Source organism: Arctopsyche grandis, chromosome 3, assembly GCF_051622035.1.
Source record: "Arctopsyche grandis isolate Sample6627 chromosome 3, ASM5162203v2, whole genome shotgun sequence".
Lineage (NCBI taxonomy): Eukaryota > Metazoa > Arthropoda > Insecta > Trichoptera > Hydropsychidae > Arctopsyche > Arctopsyche grandis.
The window spans coordinates 36309363-36324248 of record NC_135357.1 but is presented as its reverse complement, the minus strand read 5'-3'; positions in this window follow the sequence as shown (position 1 = coordinate 36324248).

The following is a 14886-nucleotide window of genomic DNA, read 5'->3' as shown; positions in this document are numbered from 1 at the left end:
AGTAAATAGATCCGATTATATTCCGTGCGATGTAGCGTATTTATAGAGACGTACCGCGTAAAATTGACAACAATTATTTATTCGTAAGGGCCCCTCTATTCTTATTACATCTCTCTGTCCGATTCAAACTAAAAGGTCTTAGTTTCAAATCTATTGAAAAAAATTAATTTAATTCGAATAAATTTTACAATCTATATTTATAGTCGAAAACCCGATTTATAAATTCCCTGAAAAAGTACCGCGAAAGTTAACGTTGGCAAAGGGTACATGAGACGAAAGGCTACTCAAAATTTGAGTTTATGTTTTTAGATATTGAATCCGTCGAAAAAAAGTGTCTACAATAAACTCATACTAAATATATTTCCCAGACATTTTTCAACACATCTTCAAGAACTGGATCACCTGGAGAAAATCTCACACCAGCATTGGGTTATCGAACAGTAGCGTAACTAGGAATTTTGGACCCGAAAGCAAAAAGTCATCCCCCCCCTCGAATTTTTAAATCGAAATACCAATTTTTTTGGTTTCGCAACGCAGTATTAATAAAAATATAATTATTGTTAATATATACATAGGTACATAATATAATTTTTTTTATTTAACTCAACTATTTTAAAATTACATCTTTCGATCCTTACTGTTTGCAAAATCGTGAATTAGTTGTTTGAGGTCCATTTTGGCTGCTTCTTTGTGCTCAATTGTAAGCAAAGATAGTTCATTGAGTCTGGTTTGACCGATCGAATTTATTTTTTAATCTTTAATTATTTTTAATTTATTGAATGTTCTTTCTACACTAGCCACAGTTACCGGAAGAGTAAAAAATAACACTAATGCGGTATATACTTATGAAAAATCACTCCCCAAACAACTGTACTTGGTAATAAGTAATTCTGAGAATTGCCTTATGGTCATTGTTTCAGAAAGATCTTTCATTATTTATAAAAGTACATGAGTAAATGGCCCGTAAGCATTGCTTACCCCCGCTACGGTTCGGTGATTACTGGTCACAAATTACTCGTCACAAAGTCACTTAAATCTCTATAACGGAACATCTGGCAGCCGAAAAGTCCATCATACTAACGATAACTATCATAGTAACGAGAACTTGAGTGCCAAATATTGTGTATTCGCGATTTTCATGGCAAAAATTGTTTTTGTGACCACCCCAATGTGACGAATAGTCCAATTACCCCCCCCCCGCTACATAGTACTTACGCCACTGTTATCGATGCTCATCTCACTGTCACAGTAGAGTCACCCTAATGGTTTCATAGATCAAAATGGTCCGCTTAAAATCAAAAGTCAAATGTTTTTATGACGACATTTCGTGTGACCATCATATATGTAATTGTGTGTCGCAACACGAGATCAAAAATTCAATTTCGAGCAGTACTTATCGTTGTTGTTATTGTTGTTTCACACAGACCTAGGAAGGAGAGGTCAATTGAGGAATTTCAGCCCGTATGACCCGAAATTGACCAATTCATAGGGAATCTAAGCTCATTGTCGGCGGTAACCACCGTAAATATACGCATTGAATCGACCGTTAATTTATTCAATGCCACTCTCATTTGCCGCATTCATTTTAGTATACGGACTACTGAAATAACTTGTTGATTAAGTATTACCTTCGCAAACCGCATGTTTATTGATATCGAATGGAAAAATCCATAACCAGAGCGACCAGAGCGTAATATTATACATACATACAATCTAAAGTTGTACCAACATAGGTATTAGGTTTGATTTGATTCAATACATCATATGGTAAGTTACATAAATGCTTTCGCTAATGGTGTGGCGGTTTCAAATTTGTAGCGCGATATGTAATGGTTTGTAGGCGTAGCTTTTAGGCCGCCCAAAGTAAAATAAAATAAAATTTGAGTTTATCGTGTGTTTTCGTCTTGGATTGGGTCTGATACTGAAAATTAACTGTCTCTCTATCGTAACGGTCTCGTTTGAGTGCGTCAACATATATGTATGTATGGTAATTGGACTATTCGTCACATTGGGGTGGTCACAAAGACAATTTTTGCCATGAAAATCGCGAATACACAATATTTGGCACTCAAGTTCTCGTTACTATGATAGTTATCGTTAGTATGATGGACTTTTCGGCTGCCAGGTGTTCCGTTATAGAGATTTTAGTGACTTTGTGACGAGTAATTTGTGACCAGTAATCACCGAACCGTATGTATAGTATATATGTATGTTGACGCACTCAACCGAGACTTTCTCAGAGATGCTCAGAGACTTGCCTAGATGAAATATTGGTAGCAAACAGTATACATAGAAGTTTTTTCTATCGCTGTTATATTCGTATATTATATTGTACGTTTTGTTGGCAGTGTTTTAGCTGTGACGTGTATATGTATGTACGTATATATTATATACCTTATAATATCGCTATTCTTTGTGTCTGTGTATCTGTGTAAGATAACGCTTGCCATACTATAAAAGTCGTTTCGATTCGACATACATATGCACGTCACAGATAAAACACTGCCAACAATACGTACAATATAATATACGAATATAATAGCGATAGAAAAAAACTTCTATGTATACTGTTCGCTACTAATATTTCATCTAGGCAAGTCTCTAAGCATTTAGCGCCATCTATTGAAAATTTATTTATTTAGTTAATTAATTAATTTTTCTATTGGTGTTTTATATTGTTTATTTGTAGGTAGGTAGATTTTACTATTTTTTTTCAGATTAAACAATTATATATAAATATATTTAAATGGTATTTGAAAAAAATTCGACCGTGTGCGTTTTATTTTTATTTAATAACTTAATATGCCAACACCCATGCGATGACATTTCAACGGGTACAACACTAACGTTAATATAAATTTGAGAAACTAGTCGGTATATTCCAGAGACGCCATTTCAACTTTTTCTAGGGGGAGTGGGCCAGGGTCGGATTTAGATGCAGTGAGGTCCCCCAAACTCAAAAGAGACATGTCCAAAATAAAAATACAAAATTTGGGCACTTCGTGATTGTTTTTTATGCTTTTTATTGACATATTTAAACATGTTGAAGTTTCTGCTGGCTTAAGCTTCTTGTAAAGAATAGGATGTGGCTATTTGTACATACAGTATCGAAGAATTATTGGCTATTTGTACATATGTACAGTATATAGTACATAAGAGGATTATTAGAATTAGGATCAAATTACATGCATGTACCTGACCTGGCCAAATCTAGGGGGAGGGGGGGGGAGGTGGAGTTGCCCCTCTCTTAACCGCTAAAAGACGTATCCGGAATATTCTGCATTTGTACTAATCGAAATATTGATATTTTATATTTTATCTGCCTACCGGTTCCCTAACATGTTTTCATTCGTTCACTTGCTGATGGTTTGAGTCCGATTTATTTATTTATATTTAATTTATACCAGGAGGGCCTAACGCGTATCCCTAATGCGCCTTCCTGGCCAGAAACATTGTATATTTGATACAAGTGTTATTAAAATTATACAAAGTAAATACATATCAATTAGCATCCACAGAGACATCTATGGTAAACTTGCAGCGTTTTATACAATTCAGCGAAACTCGAGATCTGCGAGAAAATGGGCAAGGTTGCCAATTTGTTGGAACCGTTTCAATGAAAATCAGATAAATTGGCAAATTCTGATAAGAAACGATCCACTTGGAGTCACAAATCCAAGGTCCGGCCAGCAGAAACTAGTGGGATTTGAACCCGTGACCACTTTGCTCAAAGCATTATTATATGCTAACCGCTAGTCTATTCTGCTGCTTATCGTCGGCTTCGTTAAAGATTGTGCCTGGTATAATAGATGACCTGTCGTTTCGTTGTGATGATATTGCTATGTAAAATTGGTAAACGGACTACTAGTCATATGTGAACCAGTCACAGGACAACCGGTCGCTCTAGATCGGTCACACGTGATCACCCGTCACACTAAAACTGGTCACGAGAAAACTGGTCACACCGTAAAATTACATCAATACTGCCTGAAAAAATGAAGCTCAAGGAATAAGATAAATACGAATTGTAACAGCGTTTTTGAATTTAAACGCATTATCGTCGAGTTTCCACATTGGATTTCGACTTAATATGATTGCATGTTCAAAATTAAAACGTTTTACCGGTTTCAGCGTAAAATGGACAGCACTTACGAATGGCGATTTTCAACAATGTCGTCGTTTACGCATCCGTCACGCAACCGCGTGCCGAATCGGACGACCAATTAAGACAACTTTAAAAACAACAGGCAATAAACACTATTATTGTGAAGTACACGTACGTTGCATTGACTTGACAAAGAATGAAGCACGTGCAGTGTCGGCATGATAAAATAAGTGGAAAGAATGGCTTCCAAGAACCACAAAATGGCAGATTGGAACACCTGAAAGCAGAATATTTCTTTGATTGGTTCAAACCCAGATAATAATTACAAATATTGCAGAATTTTAATCACATAAATCGTTGTATTTCGTGATGCTGAAGAAGACGAAATTTACAATGAAATAATTAATGAATTAATCCACAGAGACATGCATGGACTTAGACTTGTACATAAATGTTTACATATTGTACATAAATCAAATTCAGATATTTGTGACATAGCGGGTAAGATGAGATTTTGTCAATTTGATGGAGGAAACGTTTCAACAATGAAATCAGATAAATTGGAAAACCCTGATAGGAAACGATCGATTTGGAGTTACAAATATCCAAGTCTGACCAGCAGCATTAAAGACTGGCACGGGATCGAACCCGGTAACCTCTCGGTGCTTAATATAACCGCAACCACTGAGCCATACTGCTGGCTAAATATGTATGATTGAATTTTATTTTTAATAGTATTCACAACTTTACACTTAAAATTAGATATTATTCATTTGGTACACCTTAAATGTACTTTAATGGTAATTAAGTCGCTTCACAGCATTTAATGAATGATTCATGATGCCGGACACAGTCAGCGCTCGGTATAGAATAATCGCTGTACCAGGTGTACCTCCTTTTAAAGGGCAAGTTGCCCACCACAGCTTCCCCGATCCATTTACTTATCAATTGTTTAGGCACATACAGTCTCACGCTCTCGTCCGGATTCTGAAAATTCTACCAGCCACTTACGCGTCCTGTTCGGCCAATTCGGGGGTCTCCATTGTTAACCCCCGAATGCAATTAGGCAATGGATAATCCTCCTAACGTTCCGACGTTACAGTATATAAATTGAAGTTTAGTTCCGAAAAATCAACAATTATTAATACAGTTCTACTTTTCCACCATTGCGGTCTAGTATGAATCTCAAATACATCTTTTTTAGATATTTTACAATATGAAGAACTCAACTAAAAAAAAAAATCAGCTCAAAAAAATTAAAAAGTAAGAAGAGGTATGTAAAAAAGATGACAATTTTAATTTGGGATATTCAAATTATGTAAAAACTAGTGGTGCTACTCGGCTTTGATCGGTAAATGGAAATGTAATGAAAACCACAACAAAAAAAATCTTCATTCAACGACCGATCGATCATAAACGTCTTTGGCCAATCCAGCCAATCAGAAACGACTTTGACCACAGCCAATCAGAAACGACTTTGACGACAGCCAATCAGAAACGACTTTGACGACAGCCAATCAGATACGACTTTGACGACAGCCAATCAGAAACGAATTACAGATGCCTTTTCGGTTTTAGATACATATAAGATTCTATAAATGCGTACGTTGGAAATTAATTTTGAATAAAAATTACCACTCTTATAGGTAGTCTTCATGGGTTGGTGGTCGCAGCAAAATCCATGGCTGCACTTGAGAATCACCGGCATATGTAGACCCCAATATAATTTGACTTATCAGAGCTGTGACCTAGACCCTAGAAAATCGATTTTCATGTTTTTATAGTGGCTCAGTCGGTTTGTATACTATGCATTTGATTAAATTTCACAGTTCATCCCCCTTTACTACTAGAGTCAAAGTCCGAAATAAGCTTCGTGAAATCGCACACGGTCGATTTTCCGCATTCTTTGCGCGGTTAAACTTCGAAGGTGACGATGCGCTCGATTTGTTTCAGCTCTGAAACCGGAAAGCCGGAAAACCGGAGAGCCGGAAAACGAGATCGCGTGTCGCACGGTATAGGCTTTCAACTCAACCAGCCCTAATAAATGTCGATTTGGGTCATTCGCGGGTCGTAAAAATCGATCCAAGGCCGCGACACCAAATTCAAGGCCGCAAAATCAAGTCATAATATCACAAATGCGTATTTTATGTTTCCCACATAAGATAATATCCATCTCATTGTTATGAAACCGTATCCATTGCATACGCACAACCCAAAAGAGACTTTTTATTTTAGTAAAAAGTTTACCTAGTGATCCGACAGCTTACCCAAATGTGAATTAGGACTATTTGTATGAGAGCCGCCTCAAAGTCAGAGCAAATCGGCAAATCTGACAGAAGACGGTCGATTTGAATTGTAATTATTTGGGGATATGGTTTGAATCCATTGAGATTTAGGGCCAAATCACACAGGAAGGAACGCGGCACATGGTTTTATTTACCTATAGATACTTTTGAACAAAAAAATTGGCATGCCTTGCTCATATTCAAGGCACGCTTAGCACACACCGTCCCAAAATCACCCCTTGGAGTGTTTTCGGTAATATTTTATCCTTGATTTAACAGTGATTGATAAGTGTGTATCCCATATTTGAAGAAATGTAGGAGACCCTCCATAGCGGGCAACCAAGCACACAATGTGCCGTTCTTTCCTGTGGGATTTCGCCCTTAGATAACACTGGATTTTGATTTCAAAATATTTCAGCTTATACATACATAATTTTGCTGTAGGGAGCGTAGCTCTTACATCAATGTTAGTTAATTTAAGTAAATATTACACGTATTCTTCTGATGTTTGAACGATAGCTCCCGAATATTGGATTTAATAATTATTTTTATAATATTAAGATTTGTTTAATTTTTTTTCTTTAGGTAACTTGAAAGCTACGTTATTATATTAAAATAGCGTATGTATCTCCATACTATCTTGATAAATTAAATGAAGTATGTTTGTACATATGTATATATGTATTGTATATACGTTTTCATTTTTGAAAAACTATGCACCTTTCGTAATATAATTGAGAAACTTTAAGTATTCAAGTGTTCCAGATTGATTATTTTTGAACTTGGGTAATCAACAGGTTAAACGGGGTCCAACGTGAACTTTCTTTTCCATGTGAATTTTATTGGCAAAAATTATGTTCGCTTTTTAATATAAATTACTTACGTTTATTACTGAAACTGATCGAATTTATCATACATACTTAATTTTTTTCTCTAAATTTTGGTTATCATATACATATGTATAAAGGGCTGTGTACAAAATCCAAATTTAATAAATCTAAATATTTATTAATACATGAAAATTGATGAGATTTATTAAAAGGGGAGGGGGGCACACAGTTTTAATGGGTGTTTTTATAACTGTTCGGAGTTTTATCTGGATAAATAGATAAATATAATTGGTTAAAGCAGTGGTTCTTAACCTTTTCGAAGTCACGGTGCACTTTTGATCATGAGAATAAAAACTGACTTCTTAAACGAAAACCATGTGAACTGTATAAGAGGTATGTAAAAAATGGCGGTGCACCAGAATTAAACAGTACAATCCGTCGACTAGGTCCTAGGAGACCAATTCTTCTTCTTCTGGGTACGAAAATCCACAACTCGATGCATTATATCAATCGTAGCAAATGGATTTCGTATCCAGTCATAATTTTCTATATTTAAGGAAGGAAAATAACGTGCAATCTTTTCTTCTAATAAAGTTAAATATTCTGTTACAGCGAAAATAATTCCCAATTATATTTCTGAAGAAATTTTACAAAATCATCCATATCTTCATTTCGGAAAAAGATTAACAAAAACTTTACCCCTAGATAGCCACTTGACTTCAGTGTGAATAAAAAGCAAACATTCGTACTTAGATAGCTTCCATAGAAATGCAAAGTTTTTTAAAACCATATTAAACATATTTACAACTTGATCTAGTACAGGTTTCAGTGCTGCTGGTAATGTTTTCGAAACTACAGATTCTCTTAATAAAAAAACAGTGGCTAGATATAATAGTAGTTTCTTGTCTTTGCAATGATAACAAATCCTTTAAATGATTAAGCTAAATCGAAATCACATTAGATCTTTTGTCGGCTTTCATAATTTCGCGGACGACTTTTTTGGTTTACACTATTTTGCGGATTTTTCTGTTTTTACCATTTTTTTCACGGTGCACTTGCAACAAGTTCACGGTGCACCGGTTAAGAACCACTGGGTTAAAGCATAAAAAAAAGTATTTAAATGACATTATTCACCTGACGTTTATTTTTAATTATTTGCGATTCAATCTAGGTTAACGTTTTTAGGAAAAGAAACCACACGCAGCCTTCTAATCCACGATTTTCTTCAATTTACCGGTAAATACCTACATACATATATACCGGAAATGTAATTTTTTTTACCATTATGAAATGTGACGTTAAATTGCAATCCCTAATCACGATCAAAATTAAATTTGGCGCTAACCTTCAACTGTCAATGGAATGTTTTAGTACAAATATTAAAGCATATTATTTTTTATTGTAATTTGATTTTTAAATATTTTTTTAATATATGTAGTGAGTCTAGGGATCTCAAATATTCGAATATATTCGAATATCGAAGATCGAATAGTATGTAGTTTTAAATAATGTATTTGTAGTTTTAAGAAGTTCAAGATATTAAAATTTTAAGAGAATCATTGTTCGGAACATCAAATATAACTAAATGTGCTGTAGATTGAAAATAAAAAAATAAGTTCATATAAAAATTATTCGAATTATTCGGATTTGGGATAGCTAAAATGTACTGTCACACGTTTCCCCACAATTTTATCAAAATCTGAACCGGCGCACGCGATTGATTGTAATTATGATAAAAGCAAACTATTAACATTAAATATTATTTAGAAAAATGTGAAAAATTAAAAAATTGGCATAGTTTTATTTTCAGTTCATTACATGACGTTTTTCAGTCATAAAATTGGTGTCTTTTAAGCGGTTTGACAGTTGAGTGGTTTGACGCGTCGCCAACAGATGTCAGTGTAAAGTCGTGGCGCACTCACCGCCATTTGAAGTTTGAAATTTAGCACACAATTCAGTTTAAATTTACTCGTGAAAACGTGACCAATCACGTGAAACGTTGATCGTACATTGTTACACGCACGCGCGCAATATTTATTACACATACAATTTTGGCTAAATTTGTAACTACATACTACCTATAATAAAACGAATGATATAAAATTCTAAACAGATGCTCTCAAACTTTTACTCCACTAGTACAATATGTATGTATTGCAACGCACTCCCATTTACATATGTATATTTATTTCACGAAAAAATACGCCAGTCTTATTGTCATTTTACGTATAATAAATTTTTATTTTTTACATATTTTCTTCATGAATCATCCAGTCAGACAATTATATGAAAGTACATAAGTACACGTATTCAGACAAATTCACGTTAAGTACGCTGACCATACGTCCTTTATTTAAGAGGACCAGTGCCGGCCTTACACCCTTAGAATACCCTTAGAAAAAACTTTCGCCTTTGGCGATCCAATCTAAAATTTTGTATGGCTTTTGGCGCTCTAAATTTAAATTTTAAAGTGCCTTTGTCGCATCGTGCGGCGCCCTAACTTATTTGCGCCCTCGGGCGCTGCCCGACCCAGCCCCCCCCTAAAACCGGCACTGAAGAGGATAGTCCTTTATTTCATTGTTCTCTCCTTTAGATTTATTTATATTGTGGCGGCTCGCTATACGACATGGTCGATTTTGGTCACCTTCCTGCGAGTGGGGACCAACTCGATTGTGTTCGGAGTTAGCTACCTCACTCTGCCTTCAGCTGTCATAAATAAAACACGTGCATTAACATGCCAGTCGTCTCATTCGTTCATCCCCCATAATATCCATAAAAATGCCCTTTTGTCGTTTATTTTGTAATATCGACTATCGTTAAAAGTATTAACGCTGAAATATTTAAAGATGCAATTCGTAAATTTCATCAAACCTGTGTTAGATTACAACACAGCTGAGCAACACATAATCAATCTATACTAAATTTGACCCACTGAATTCGAATGTGACAATTGTGCTTTTTTGGTTGTGAGATATGAGCGTTTAACAAATGCGCAATTTTAACAGTTTTTTTTGGCTTTTAGGCATTAACTCAAAATCTAGAATTGCTATGATAAAAGTGTGAATTGGAATCTATAGTCAGATGTTTTCCCAATTGATTGCCATTTTTATTGCTTTAAAATACTTATAATTGATTATCAAGCGAATTTTAAAATCAAAAGTCAAAAATATACATTTTTTACACATTTTTTCCCGCGATGCAATGAGCTGATTTCGCAAATTTTTCACTTTATAACGTTTATAAGGATTGGTTTTCTATCTAAATATTATTTTTTTATCTAAACGTACTGATCCGAACGGTTTTTATTGTCTTTTAAATTTCAGTGATATGCTCAAAATTCTAAATTTTGTATGCATCGCTCGGTAAACGGTAATGAAATAAAAACCATGAAAAGATCTTCATTTATTTTTTTATTAAATGAATTTGAATCGAAAAAAAAAATCAAATGCCGACCATTATTTAAATCACAACCGTCTTTGACCAATCCTGGCAGTCAGAAATGACTTTGACGACAGCCAATCAGAAAGGAATTACAGACGCCGTTTCGGTTTTATATATTTTATTTTATCTTTTATTTTACACAGATATATACCGAGAAGGCCTAACAGGTAAACATCAATGCGCCTTCCTAGCCAATTACAAAAATTGCAACATTTTTATTACATGATTCACTGAATTTCGAGATGCTGAAGAACACAAAATTAATTATTAATTAGTCCATAGAGACATCTATGGATTTAGACGTGTACATTTTTTTTACATATTGTACATAAATCAAATTCAGATATTGGTGACATACATAAGATGTTACTAAATTATAAAGCATTTATTTAAGTTTCAAAACGATTATGATTATATTTACTTTATTTTGTCCAAAAATATGGTCACTGTACGTATAAGTGAATACGTAGGTATTGTTGCGTAGGGGTGGGTGGAGGATCCAAGTAAAAGGCCAACAGTCGTTTCACAGCATTTATTGATGATTAAGGAGATACACGCACTGGCAGTGCTCAGTCCAGAATGACATGATATCGCCTACGTACCGCCTTATAAGGGGTAGATCTCTCAGGACGTCTAATCTGTTTACCTACTGTATAGTCACGTATTCGGATATGTATTCCCACGGTATGAGAAGTGCAATCATTGTTTAGCTTTCATGCACTTAGCTTGTCGCTAATCCTTAAAACCACTTACATCGGTCTCAAGGTCTCTCAGGACGCTACCCGGCCTAATCCGATCGCAATTACTCGGCGGCTCTTTTTAGTATACGTAACAATATATTTAGGTGACTTTTCAATATTAACTTGATATAATGTTAAGCTTTGAAACATGCCGACATATTTCTAGCAATTCATCTGTCGTATATGTTCCTATGTATGCGATGCGCAGCAGCCCTTAATGGAGTGAACAACAGGGATAAAAGTGACAGGAAACCATCAATCTTCACGCGAACGTCGCTACGCGTTTAAATGTCGCCGGCAATTTGTAAAAATTTCTTTTGTGGACAACGACTGAAAGTCTTCCCAAACATCGATGAAAATTCCTACATATGTACTTCATTGTACTTCATTTAAGTTACCAAGGCACTATGGAGCTATTGACAATTGGTGAATTAGATTCAAGTTTGGCACCCGGTATATCATACAAGCTTTTCTACAAGGCGTAATTTTCAAGTCACCCGTATGTGTAACGTTTAAATTAAACATAATTTTTCCTTACACAATAAAACCGATTGCACAATTCGATGATTGTAACAGACGCAATATGTACCTGTTGTTTGGCATACATATTTATATTTTGAGAGGTATGTGCACGTAAAAGTAGCAGAACAAGTATTCGAATCTTTCAGCTTTCTCAAAATTTACGCAGGAAATAAAACTCTTCGCACGTGTGTTGTGCAATACTTTTACTTGGTTGGATGTCACGTAAGCAAATAAGTAATAAACCTGTACCATATTATGCATGTCTAAAAGGGAGTGTAAAATAGAAGAGAGATCCCAATATCAATACGGTAGCATTAGTGGTCGCAATGGTGCTCGTGTTCACAGTTAATCGATAGCTATGTATGAATTTATGTACATTTGAAATTTAAATTTAAATGCATGCTGTCAAATTATAAATGCTATTGCAATATAAATCAATTACTGTGGCCTCACTGTAACGAGCGTTCATAATATAATATTATTTTCATATTTACTTTAAATTGAATAAATGAAAGTTTTTGCCCTTGGCCCTTTCATTTTTCAATTAAATTTTAAATAATTCATATACATGTATTTGTAATTTCATCTGAATTTAATTTCATCTCAAGCATATTCATTTAAAATTTTTGATACGCCTAAATTTGAATAATATTTAATAAAATACTTATAATATACTAGTGGTTTTACCCGGCTTCGCTCGGTATCTGTAATATAAACCGTTTAAACATGACTAATCTAACAGTAAACATTCATGTGTTTTTTTATTAAATTTATTGGAATCGAAAAAAAACAATATTCAACTCTATCAATATCGTCGTCATAGAAACTTTGATTTGTTTTCTATGCTTCTACCCAAAACTTACATACATACATACATAAAAATTCTTTTTCAAAATTAAATATTAGATAATAGAATATAATAGATATGTAAATATTGTAACGTACGCCGCGGATTAAGCGAATAGAATCCAAGAGACTATGTGACCGTTCAAGGGTTATCTGTTAACGGATTAACTAAGTAGTTGCACTTAGACCAACGGATATCTGTTAACGGATTAACTAAGTGCTTGCACTTACTTCCAGGATTATAACTGGACTCTAAGTGCATTTAGGCTAAACAATGACCGTTATTAGCCCTTTCTCAGAATCGGTACGGGGAACCCAATGTTGTGGGAATACATATCCGAATACGTGACTATACAGTAGGTAAACAGATTAGACGTCCTGAGAGATCTACCCTTTATAAGGCGGTACGTAGGCGATATCAGGTCATTCTGGACTGAGCACTTCCAGTGCGTGTATCTCTTTAATCATCAATAAATGCTGTGAAACGACTGTTGGCCTTTAACTTGGATCCTCCACCCACCCCTACGCAACAATATGTACACACATATGTATATACATAATATATGTACGAACATAAATACATAAAAACATACGTACATAGTATTATTTAATATCATAATTATTTTCCAAAATAAATTTAAAACCTTTCCCAGGTCGAAAATATAACATACTAGTTGTTTTACCCGGCTTCGCTCAGTATAAACAGCTTAAACATGGCGAATTTAATAGTAAATATTCAATTGTTTTTTTATTGAATTTATTTGAATCGAAAAAAATATATATTCAACCAATCGAATCGTCATATAAACTGATTTGTTTCCGATTTCCAACTAACTATTGTTACAAACTTACAAAGTCTCAAAATTATATATTAGATGTATTATATATTATACCAGAATCCGGCGGCTCCCCCGGCGCCCTTCGCCCCCGGTGCTCCCCGGGCCTTCGCCCCCGGCGCCCTCCATCCCCCGTCCCCATGTTGTCATGGAAATTTTGACTTGACTTCGAAGTTCCCAGCCATTTTCCAACCAAAAATATTTATGTACTTACATACAAAGTCTCTTTCGAAATTGTATATTAGTATATTATAATGAAATTTAAAAAAAATTACGATAAAAATTCTTATTGAATTGAATGTCATATCTAATCATATAAATCTCTAAATTGAGTTGTAATACAAGGGAATCGAATTGATTGGAGTTGAACCTTGATTTTTATTTTAATCAAAAATCAGTAAAAAGCCTAAGAAATTAGTATTTTTAATCAAGTTGAAAAAAACTTGAATTTTGAGTATTCAATATACATACATAGTACATTCTGCAAAAACAGATTGAAGTGCATAGTCTAAGGCTAAAAATTTAATTTATTTTTATTTATATTTATACGTGTACATACATACATACATACTTCGTTTGTTTGTCCGCTATGCTCATTCACAGTTTTCAATTAACTTAAAATGAAAATGGATTTTCAATGGGGTCGAAGCTCTTTGAATAGGAATTTTACCAACTTATGTATGTATGTATGTACATACCAGTGGCGTACCGTGGAAATCTCCCCGTTTTCATCGCACAGTCTTTCGGTGTCATATCCAGAATTTTCGTATCCAATATTTCCAGGGGGGAGGGCGTTTAAAAAAAACATATACCTACAACAAACTGAGTGATAAAAAAATTCGACATATTTCAAAAAAATATTTAATTTAATACTTAAAGTTCGAAACGGTTGAAAAATTAGCAAACTTAGCGCCGCAGGCGAAATTTTATTTACAATTTTATTTAAATTAATAAATTTAATTTATTTATTTAAATTTTATTCTTGAAATATCATTTTCGAATCTAAATCTCGTATTTGCTGGTGCATTCACTTTAATAGTATCATTAGAAAAATCTACTGAGAAGCGTTTTGTTTTACAAAATAGTGTAACGTAGATTATATAGTTAACACTCATTTATTAAAAATAATGAATACAAATTAATATTGATCAGATCAGATTTTAATTTTAGGATTGATTGAATGAAGAACAATGCTTATTCAATCATTACAAAAAACATTAGACAAAAGAGAGAGAACAATACAGAGGGCGAGTTCTTTTAAAAAGAGACCCTATTACAACA